This window comes from Macaca nemestrina, chromosome 12, assembly GCF_043159975.1.
Source record: "Macaca nemestrina isolate mMacNem1 chromosome 12, mMacNem.hap1, whole genome shotgun sequence".
NCBI classification, from domain to species: domain Eukaryota; kingdom Metazoa; phylum Chordata; class Mammalia; order Primates; family Cercopithecidae; genus Macaca; species Macaca nemestrina.
Genome location: NC_092136.1, coordinates 2,357,275 through 2,369,834, shown reverse-complemented (window position 1 = coordinate 2,369,834; position 12,560 = coordinate 2,357,275). Strand labels below are relative to the sequence as shown.

The window sequence follows — 12,560 nt, the reverse complement described above, 5'->3', positions numbered from 1 at the left end:
TGCCTTGTCTATTCTGGCTCTTTTCTGGTTCCATATAGATTTTAGAGCAGTTTTTCTAATTCTGTGAAAAATGACATTGGTAATTCAATAGGAATAGCGTTTAATCTGTAGATTGCTTTGGATAATGTGATTTAATGATGCTGATTCTTCCTATCCATGAGCATGGAATGTGTTTCCATTTGTGTGATCTATAATTTTTTTTAAGACAGGGTCTCGCTCTGTCACCCAGGCTGGAGTGCAGTGGCACAATCATGGTTCACTGCAGCCTCAACCTCCCAAGCTCAGGTGATCCTCCCACCTTAACCACCCTAGCAGCTAGGACTACAGGCATGTGCCACCGTGCCTGGCTAATTTTTGTGGGTTTTTTTGTAGAGATGGGGTTTTCGCCATATTGGCCAGGCTGGTCTCGAACTCCTGGACTCAAGTGATCCGCTCACCTCAGCCTCCCTAAATGCTAGGATTACAGGTGTGAGCCACTGCGTCCAGCCAATTTCTTTCAGGAGTGTTTCTCCTTGTGGAGATGTGTCATCTCCTGGGTTAGATGTATTCCTAGGTAATTTTTTGTGTGTGATGAGAGTGGACATCCTTGTCTTATTCCTATTCTGAAGGGAAATGCTTCCAGCTTTTGCCCATTCAGTATGATGTTGGCTATGGGTTTGTCATAGATGGCTCTTATTATTTTGAGGTATGTTCCTTTGATGCCTAGTTTGTCGCAGGTTTTTATCATGGAGGGACGTTTGGATTTTATCAAAGGCTTTTTCTGAATCTATTGAGAGGACCATATGGTTTTTCGTTCTGTTTATGTGACAAACGACATTTATTGATTTGCATACATTGAAACAACCTTGCATCCCAGGAATGAAGCCTACTTGACTGTGGTGAACTAATTTTTTGATGTGCTTCTGGATTCAGTTTGCTATTATTTGTTGAGGATTTTTACATTTATGTTCATCAGCAAGCCCCTGTTCTTGATCCTAGCCCCACAGGCAACTCCTGGTTCATTGTTACCTCACCTATTCCCTAACTACCTGCCCCTGCATGCTCAAAGACTGGTCAGCTCAGATCCGCTCCTACCAGCAGGTCTGGGAAGGGACCCCAGGGCAGTTGCCTGGGGACTCTGTAAACAGCTTCCAATGCAGACCCGATGCAGTGGGGCTGGGTGGGCCCCAGGAATCTGCATTTGAGTGTACTCCCCTCTCTCCTGTGCAGAAGACCCTGAGGGTCCCCAAGTTTGGGCACCACAGCAGGACAGAGCCAGAACTTGCCCAAGGTCCTTCAGTTCTTCCTTGACCTGGTCTTTCCTGATTTCAGGCTACGTTGAATGGTCACTCAGCAGTGAGCACTGGCATTGACTGTGCCCCGCACATCGCACTAGAGGCCTTACCTTCGTGAATCTCACAGTGGTGCAGGACAGACACGCCTTCACAGAGAAAGGCACCCCCCACCCCAGGATCAGGTCCACATGCACACTGAAGCCAGGGCTCCCTACCAAGGCAACTTTCTCACCTGTGAAACCAGGAGATGTAGGAGATGGGTGTGCCATGGCCTGTCCGCCAATTCACAGCTTGGGTGTACCCTACCTCTTCCTCTTCCAAGATGCCAAGCTGGGAACCGGCCAGGGAAGACTGAGGCTGTATGTGTGTCTGCCCACACGTGTGCAAGTATGTGTAGGCGTGCATGTGTGAATAAGCCTTTTTGTCACCATGAAGGACCTGGGGATCCCCCATCCCTTCTCCTAAGAAAGGCAGACTTAAAGCAGCAGGATCCGGCAGGCTGGGAAAAGTGGGGCAGAGTAAAGAGGTGGGGAGCTACACCCTTTGGGCCCATGGCTGGTGGCCGGGCCCTCCCTGCAAGTCACACACCCACACTCACTCCTCCCAGCCCAGGACCCAGGGTCTTGGCCCGGCGCCCAGGTGGGCGAGCAGGGTGCTTCTGACTGTGTTTGCTTTGGTCTGGGGTTAGATCATCTGATGTCACTGCAGACTTTCTGAGCTGGTCTTGTGCTCCCTGTTGTTCTGGGGAAGCTCCCAGATTCCCACCTAGGCCCAGTCCGTCTGCAGAAATCACCTCTGGAGACTCCTCCTGGAGCAGCATCCATTCTTGGAGTTGTCGGCATCGCCTTGTGGGGGAGGTTGGCTTCCGCCAGCAGTACAGGGCCCTCCGTTGACCCTCCCGTCACTGGCCACCAAGTTTACCACCCCCAGTGGGAGTGTTGGGTCTGAGGCCTCCCCAACCCTGGCGGGGCCCCTGCCCAGGGCAGCAGCCTGCCACCTCCACACACAGCCTTTCCCTGGGCCCAGGCAGGCCTGTCCAGGATGTGTGACAGGGGGTGGGCAGCATGTCCCTACATCCTTCCAGGCCATGGTGGGCCACTCCTGACCAGGGCACTCATCTGTCTTGCAGATGCTGCCAGACTGGTACAATGGCGTCAGGGGCTCACCCTCTGAAGCCCACCATGGCCCATCACAGGCCGGAGCCCAGAGCTGGCCCCAAGCCGAGAGTGGACTTGAGGTGGCAGCTGAGCGGGTCACCCAAAGGCTAACAGGGTTTGGGCAATGGGGCCAGAAGCTGAATGGGTGATGAGTAGGAGAGGAGGAGGTGTGATGACTCAGCCAGCCTGCCAGGATTTATTGGGCACCTGCTGAATTCCCAGCCTGTCGGGGAGGCCAGGGGAGCGGCAGGTGAGGCTCCTGGCCTCAAGGATGGTAACCTCTTCGGTGAGATACGCTGGCTGGGGAGAAACCATGAGAACTACCCATGCTCTTGGGGTGCTCTGGCCAATCCCCCATGGCTACCTGCAAAAGAGCTGCCTGTGCCCCAGCATGTGGGCATCCTGAGACCAGAGACTGACTCGCCATCCTGGAGAGACCAGGCACTGGGGAGGAGTTAGTAAGTGGTGAGTGGGTGACTGGAGAGAGGAGTGAACAGGTGGGTGAAGATAGATAGATGGATGGATGGATGGATTGATGGGTGGGTGGACAGATGGACAGATGCACACGGACAGATGGATGAAAAGAGAGATGGATGCATGGATAGACAGATTGGTGGATGGATGGATGGATGGACAGACGGATGGACGGACAGATGGACAGACAGACAGATAGATGGATGAATGGACAGACAGATGGGTGGGTGGATGGATGGATGGATGGACAGATGGACAGACGGCGGATAGATGGATGAATGGACAGACAGGTGGGTGGGTGGACGAATGGACAAATGGACAGATGGGCGGACGGAGGGATGGATAAATGGGTGCATGGGTGAATGACGGGTGGGCAGGCCGGTGCAAGGCTGGATGGTTGGGTGGGTGGTGATGGGTGAGGAGGTGCATGTGTGCTGGTGGATGTGTACATGAGTGGGTGGGTGAGTGGTTGGGTGGATAGGCCAGTAGATGGGCCTCCCTTCCTCCAGTTATTTGCACAAATGGAAACTTCTCCATTAATTCTTCCTCGACCAGCCCGTTTAAAAATAAAATCTCGCAGCCACTGGGCCTCCCCTGCTTTATTTTTCTCCATAGCCATTTTAATCATTGATTGATTTTCCTTCTTCCTCACTTATCCCCTTGTTTATGGTCTGTGTCTCCCCCTGACACAGTGCCTGGCACATAGAAGTTGCTCAATAAATCTCTCCCCAGGCCAGCTGTGGTGGGTCATGCCTGTAATCCAGTGCTTTGGGAGGCTGAGGTGGGAGTATTGCTCGAGTCCAAGTGTTTGAGACCAGTCTGGGCAGCATAGTGAGACTCCATCTCTACAAAAACAAGTGGATAAATGAATAACAGTAAATCTGTATCCAATGACTGCATGAACTGATGGGTGATCGGATGGTTGAGTTCACGGATGAGTGGCTGTGGGGTGCTTACCAATGGCTGTCCTTTCCAGAATCTCAGAAACGACTTCTCTCCCCTGGATCAGCCGGGCTGTGGTCCTCCTGGCCCAATGCTCACACTTTGGAGCTCCAGCTGCACCTGCAGAGCCTGCCTCCCAGCACCTGCACACCACAGACACACACACACAGTGTCCACACAGACACACACATGGTGCAGCTACACACACATGCACTCGCACACTGTCCACATAGACACACACAGTGTCCACACACACAGTGTACCTACACACACACTTTCACACACAGCATCCACACAGACACAGCGTACCTACACATACACTCACACACACTCATAGACAGCATTCTCACAGACACACAGCATACATACACACACTCACACAGTGCAGCTATACACACATGCACTCACACAGTGTCCACACAGACACACACAGCCAGACACACACACACACACACACACAGTGTCTGCACACAGTGCACCTACACACACACACACACTCTCATACAGCATCCACACAGACACACATGGTGTACCCACACACATCCACACACACACAGCATTTGCACAGACACACACGCAGTGTCCACACACACAGTGCAACTACACACACACACTGCAGCCACACACATGCAATCACACAGTATCCACACAGACACACACACAACCAAACACGGTGTCCATGCACACACATAAACTCACAGTGTCCACACAGACACACATGGTGCACTACACATGGTGCACTACACACACAAACACACACACCGTCCACACAGACACATGGTACATCTACACACACAGCCTCCACACACACACAGCCACACAGTGTCTACATACACTCACACACAGCGTCCACACAGACACACACAGTGCACCTGCACACACATGAACTCACACACTGCATCTACACACACAGCCACAGTGTCTACATACACTCACATACAGTGTAACACAGACATACGTACAGGCACACATGGTGTCCGCACACACAGTACAGCTACACACACACACATACAACATCCACACAGAAATGCCCACGGTGTCCACACATACATGCGCACACACACACCGTGTGCCCACAGTGACACACATAGGCACACACTGGTCCTTGCTTCTCGCACTTACCCAGGCCGTGTCCAGGCCCCAGCCCCGCTGGTCCTCGCGACATTCCAGGCACACGCTCAGGCCTCACGTACCCTTCAGTGGAGGGAATTCTCATGATCCCCATTTCCAGACAGGAGCTGGAATCACTGAAAGTCCTACTGCAGCCTTGACCACCGGCCCAGTGCCCACTCCACACACAGCACACTCACAGGTGCACACACACCAGATGGACAAGCCCTCAGGGACGGTGCATGGAGCCCCCTACCCCAGCCACTGGGCCCAGGCGGCGCTCGGCCTCTCCCCAGCCGGCGTCTGCTCTCGATGGTGGAGTTGGCCTGGCAGCCCTTGTGCACACTGAGAAGGGTACACCTTCCTTTGCAGATCCGCCGTCTGACCGCCAAGCATCCTCTGCCGGGAGCGGGGTAGGGGACGCCTTCCTGCAGCTGCGGAAGCTCCAGGACAGAACAGCAGGGGAGAGGGCATGGGCCTTGCCTCGTGGCAGCATTGATATGGGCAGGTCACTGGGCCTCGCTGGCCCCTACAACCTCTACCTCTGTTCACATCTTGTGATGGGGGCAAGGTTGCCCTCCCAGAGTAGAAGGACAGGCATAAGGTGAAGCTGCAAGGATGGTGCCAAGACAGCAGTGGCCAGCTGCAGGCACTGCCCAGGCCAGGGAGCTTAATGGAGTGGGGACGGACGTGTGGCTCTACTGGTCCCCAGACTCCCGGTCTGCACTGCTGGGCACTCAGGATCTGCCCAGAGGCCTTGGACACAGGCACCACTGGCAGAGCTTGTCCATGGCCCTGCTGCCCCATGGCATGGCTTCAGGCTGCCCCCCTGAGGGGTCAGACCTGATGCCCGCACCATCAGCTTTCCTGTCGGAGGGGCTCCAGCTGCCTCCCTCTCACCAGGGGCTGGACCACGTGTGGTTCAGAGGGAGGTGCTGGGTCGGGGGGACCCACCACACTGGCATGGGGACCCAGGGCCAGCGGGCCCTACTCTGGGTGGTGGTTTCTCTCCTCTAAGACGACGAAGAAGTGGGTTGCAAGTCTTTCTGTAAATAAAATGCCACATGGCACCCAAGAATGTGCCCGGGGTGGAGGCTGCCTGCAGCTCCTCCTCTCAAGGAGGAGGACCCCGGTCAGCGACGGCTCATGCTCTCCTGGACACTGGGGTCAGCTTCTGAGCCTGTAGGCCCAGCCTCGCATGGCAGGGCTTAGCAGGAGAGAGCTGAGCCTCTGCAGTCAGCCGGGCAGGTTGCTGGGGGTCCAAAGGGGATCTGCTGTCCCAGGGATGGAGGCCCCGTGGGGGCAGGGGCTGGGCCCTGTTGGAGCCCTGCCCTATGGCGTGGCCTCGCCCACAAAGGAAGTTCCAACGTAAAGCCTGCCCAGGGCCAACTGTAGCAAAGGAGACGGAGGCCGCTGAAGGCAAACTGCTGTAGAGGGCAGGCAGAGGCTGCGGTCGGCAGCTAGGATGTCGCTCATGACAGCATGCATGGACGCAGGTGAGCGCCTGAGCACCTCCTCCCCGGCAGCAGTGCCCGTGGCTAGAGCGGGCAGACAGTGGAGCCCCGGCCCAGTGTCTGCCCTTCCATCCAGGGCACGAGTGTGGGCCAGGAAGTTACTCCTTGCAAAAATGCAGCCTTCCCTAGACACCTCCGTCTCTGCCTTGATGGCAGTGCTCACACAGAGACACACCTGGACACTCACAGACTGATTCACTCATTCATTCGTTGACTTACCACTTTAGAACATGTCTGTGATCTGTTCCTGTGTATTCTGGGCCCCAGGGAGGTGGCAGGGAATGCCCAGGCCTTAGTCTCATGTAGGGGACACAGACAAGCAAAAAAGTAAATGAAAGACATTTCAGAGGGTGAGGCATACTGAAAACTAACACCAGGTCACATGGGAAGAGACCGAAGGAAGCACCCTGTGCTGATGTGGTCTAGGGTGAGGGGTCTCTGAGGAAGGACATGACAGCTGAGATCTGAGTGGCAAGAGGGAGCCAGCAGGAGTTCCAAGGAAGTGTGCTCCTGGCAGGGCACAAGAAGCCAAAGCTCCAAGGCTTCTTTGGGTTTTATTGTCAAGGTAATAGGGAGCCATGGAATGTTGTAGGCAGGGAAGGACATGACTTGGTACTGAACCAGGGGTGGCTGGGGAAGAACTTCTGCAGTCCTTTGGGTGTCCAGGAGATGGAGGTGGAGGGCAGGACCAGGATAGAGGAAGGACTGTGCCTCCCAACCCCATAGGCTTACAGGGTCTGGGAGAACCTCTTCATTCTTCACATACCACAGACACTAGCAGAACCTGCTGTAGGACAATGATCCAGGCTAGAGGAGTGGATGTGAGCTCAGGCTGGACTTTCAGGGTCTAGTGGACCCTCTGCCTTGCCCAGGGCCCTCAAGATAGGCCTCTCACCTTCAGAACCAGGATTTTAGGGTCTCAGGCCTGAGGGCTTGTGAGGTCCCTGGTCTGAGTCCCATTTGCCCAGAGCCAAGTTCTGGGTTTCTGAGCTCAACACCAACCTGCATTTACTGAAGAACCTGATATCTGCTTCTCTTCTCAGGATGAGGGTTTCAGTGATGCTAGGGGACAAAGGGACACTTACAGAGCAGCCCGTAGGTGCCTACTTTGGGAGTACCTGGAGCTTTCCTACCCAGAGCAAAGCTGCTAGCATTATAACATGGCCTGCTACCACAACCACTATGACCACAACCAGCATCATCACTGTCATCACTACCATAAGCATGACCACCATCATCACCACCACCTCCATCACCACCACCAAAGCTACCACCACTACCATCAACACCATCGCCATCACCGCCACTACCCTCATCACTGCCACCAACATCACCACCACCACTATCATCATTACTACCACCACCATCACTACTACCACTGTAATTACCACAACCATCCACCCCCGCCACCACCATCACTACCATCACCAACATCACCATTGTATTGGAACTGCCTGAGACAGTAATTTATAGAGGGAAGAGGTTTAATTGACTCAGTTCAATATGGCTGGGGAGGCCTCTGGAAACTTACAATCATGACGGAGATGAAGGGGAAGCAAGGCACCTTCTTCACAGGGCAGCAGGATGGAGTGAGTGCAAGCCAGCACCCACTTCAGGTTCTGCCAGTGTCTGAGTGGCAAGAGGGAGCCAGCAGGAGTTCCAAGGAAGAGTGCTCCTGGCAGAGCACCAGAAGCCAAGGTTCCAAAGCTTCTTTGGGTTTTATTGTCAGGGTAATAGGGAGCCATGGAAGGTTGTAGGCAGCAAGGAACATTGGGGTGGCTGGGGAAGAACTTCTGCAGGTTTTTTTTGGTGTCCAGGAGACAGAGGTAGAGGGAAGGACCAGGATAGAGGAAGGACTGTGCCCCCCAACCCCATAGACTTAGAGGCACCTTCTTCACAAGGAAGCAAGATGGAGTGAGGGGAAATGCCAGATGCTTATAAAACCATCAGATCTCATGAGAACTCACTTGCTATCATGAGAACAGCATGGAGGAAACCACCCTCATGATCTAATTACCTCCACCTGGTCCCGCCTTTGACACATGAGGATTATAGTGATTACAATTCGAGGTGAGATTGGGACACAGAGCCAAACCATATCAAGCACCCATGCCATCATCATCATCACCATCATCCTAACTATCACTGCCACCACCACCACCATCACCAACATTTTAACCATCCCCCCACCACATCACCCACACTGATATCACCATCACCATGATCACCATTGTCACCACCACAATCACTACCATTGACACTACCACCATCTCCAACATTATCACATTATCAAAACCACCATCGCCACCACCAGGATCATCACCCCCACCACCATCATGACCATCAGCACCACCATCATACCACACCATCATCAACACCAGTACAATCATCACCATCATCATCACCATCACCACCATCACCAGCATCAACGCCATCACCAACACCACCACCAACATCATCACCACCACCACAATCATTAACACTATCATCACCACCACAATAAACACCACCATCAACACACCACAACCACTGTCATCACCACCACCATCATCATACTCATTGCCATCATCACCCTCATCATCACCACCACCACCATCAGCAGCAGCACTGACACAACCATCACCACTATCATCATCACCATGACCACAACCACCAGCATCACCAGTGACTATAGTCACCACCACCATGATCATCACTACCACCATAAAAACCAACACTATCATAGCCACCACTACCCCCATCACCGTCCCCACAATCATCATCACCATCACCACCACTACGAGGTACCACCACCACCATTACTGCCACCTCCACCATCATCACCACCACCACAACCATCATCACCACCGCTAACATCACCATCACCACCACCACCACCAGTACCAACACTACCACCACCACCATCATCGTCACCACCACAATCATTATCACCACCACCATCACCTCCACTGTCACCACTATCACCACCATCATGACTACCATCATCATCATCACCATGGTTTTTACCACCACCATCACCATCACCAACAACACCAATACCAACACCACCAACATCATGACCACCATCACTACCACCACCATGATCAACATTACCACTACAATAACCACCACTATCACCACCATTATCCCAACCACAATCATCATCACCACCACCATCGCCTCCACCAGCACCACCATCACCACCACCATCAGAATCATCACCATCATCGTCACCACCACCACCATGATCATCACTACTATCACCACCACCAAAACCACCACTGCTATCATTACCACCACCATTACCACCACCAGCACGATCACCACCATCATCATCACACCAACATTACCATCATTACCAACATCATCATCACCCCCTCTGCCACCCTCATCACCATCCGCACAATCATCACCACCATCACCATTAACACCATAATTATCATTACCACCACTTCCGTCATCACCATCAGTGCCATTATCATCACCACCATCATCAGCACCATCACGACCATCACCACATCATCATTACCACCACCACCACTACCATCATCACAACTATAATTGCCACCACCAGCACCATCACCACCACCATCACCATCACCAGAATCACCACCACTATGATCATCACCACCACCAAAACCACCACCGCCCCCACCATCATCACCAGTATCACCACCATCACCACCATTGTCACTACCACCACCATTGTCACCACTGCCATCATTATCACAACCATCACAATCATCACCACCGCCATTATCACCATTACCAACATGAACACAACCATCACAACCACCACCACTATCAAACACCACCATCATTTCCACCATCACCACCACCATCACCACCACAACCATCATCACCACCACAATCACCACCATCATAATCACCACCACTACCAGCATTACCACCACCATGAACACCATCATCACAATCACCATCTTTACCTCCACCACCACCATCACCATCATTACCATAATCATTGTCATCACCATCATCACCACCACCACAATCATCACCATCATCACCACCACACTTATCAGTAATACCACCATCACCAGCAGCATCATCAACACCACCAGCAGCAGCATCACCACCACCAGCAGCATCATCACCACCACCACAAACACCACCATCACCAAAACCACCACCATCACAACTACCACCATCACCATTATGTCCACCATCACCACCACCATCATCATAATCATTGTCATTATCACCACAACCACTGCCACCATCGCAACCAACATGAACACCATTGTCACTTCCACACTGTCATCACCACCACCACTACCACCTCCACCATCATCCCACACACCACCATCACCACCACCATAATTATCACCACCACCACCACCACACCACCATGTTCACCACCACCATCAACTCCACTGCCACCATTTCACCATCACCATAATCACCTCCGTGGCCATCATCACCACACCATCCTCACCACCCCTCCACCAGCGTCACAAACACCACCATTAGGACCACCACCACAGTCATTATCACCACCACCACCACCATCATGACCATCACTATCATCACCACCTCCACCACCATCACAGCTATTATAACCACCACCACCACCACCACCATCACCACTGCCAAAATGTTCACCACCATCACCACCACCTTCACCACCCACCATCATCAACATCATCATCACCACCTTTATCAGCACTAATACCATCAACAACAACACCACAGTCACTACCACCACCATTGCCATTTGCACCACTATCATCATCATCTTTGTCATCATTCCCACCACCATCGCCATCCCTATCATCGCCACCCTCATCAACAGTAAGGCCATCACCGCCCCCACTACCCTCATGCCCACCACCACCATCACCACCACACTCATCAATAACACCACCATCATCACCACAACCACAATCACCACCACCATCACAACCACTGCCACCATCATCACAAACACCACCATCAGCACGGTCCCCATGATCATTGTCACCACCACCATCATGACCATCAATATCATCATCACCACCACCACCACCACCATCACCACCACCACCCTGACTACTGCCACCATCATCACCACCACCACCATCACCTTCACCCATTACCACCACTGCCTCAGATTCTGCCTGTGGTCCTTTGGCGCCCTCTGGTGGCTGAAAGGCCAGACTAGCGAGGCCACCAGGGTCCCAGAGAGCAAGTCCCAGATACTGTCCCCCACCATTCCTGGAGTTTATGGTTTGAGGGGGCCCCGGACAGGGGGTCCTTGGAGTCTCTTTTGTGAAGGGGCACACAGAGGTATCCCCCAGGCTCTGTTCTCCTCATGTGTTACCTGCAGCCTCCCAGAAGCCAGGCTACTAGAGTCCCTGTTTGACACTCCAAGGTACTGAGGCCCAGAGTGGCTAAGTAGCTCAACAGCTATGCAGGATCCAATCCCAGGACTGTGGGACTCCAGAGGCACACTCTGTCCCACTGGCACCCTGTCCTGACTCCAGATGCAGGGACAGTCCTCACAGAGCATCCCCGGTGCTGACCGGTGACTGGACGCTCTGTCCCACTGGCACCCTGTCCTGACTCCAGATGCAGAGACAGTCCTCACAGAGCATCCCCAGTGCTGACCGGTGACTGGACATCACTCACAGCTGGCCCATGGCTGGGCAGCCTTTCCAGTACAGATGAGACACCATGGGGGCCGATGCCCCGTGGCCTCGCAGGGCCACAGGAGGGAGGAGGCAGTCCCTCTGGCTCCCTGTCCTCCATGGGACAGCTGGGCCCAGCACCCCAGATGACACGTGTGCTCTTGAGGCAGCTCCTGTTCCTACTTACTGTGGAAACTGAGGTTGAAGAGCCCTGTCCAATCACATTTCAGAGTGGAAACCGAGGTTGAAGAGCCCTGTCCAATCACATTTCAGGGTGGATTTCAGCTGCATTCAGTCCCGGGCCACCCCGCCAGACAGCACCAAAGGAGGCAACAGCAGCAATCTAAGTGGCCTAGAAGCCACGTCCACACAGGGTCTCCTCTCCCAGTCACATTAGAGATGCCCCCAGGGCCTTGGTGCCAGTCACACCTGAGGAAGGCCAGCGCTTGGTGTCTGGGTGGCTTTGACAACAGCAGGCCTGTG

At 53.5% G+C, this 12,560-nt stretch overlaps 1 long non-coding RNA gene across 2 annotated transcripts; it reads right to left on the bottom strand.

The window, feature by feature from the left end:
• Nucleotides 1–3,499: 3,499 nt before the first annotated feature.
• LOC105469771 (uncharacterized) lies at nucleotides 3,500–9,352 on the bottom strand. 2 transcript variants are annotated; one of them, XR_011610413.1, is made up of 5 exons: nucleotides 7,474–9,352; nucleotides 6,691–6,768; nucleotides 4,970–5,041; nucleotides 3,863–3,990; nucleotides 3,500–3,750 (listed from the first exon to the last, which is right to left on the bottom strand). It is a non-coding gene; the product is annotated as an uncharacterized lncRNA (long non-coding RNA). The 2 variants fall into 2 exon arrangements; XR_011610412.1 differs by having other exon boundaries at nucleotides 3,863–5,041.
• Nucleotides 9,353–12,560: the final 3,208 nt, after the last annotated feature.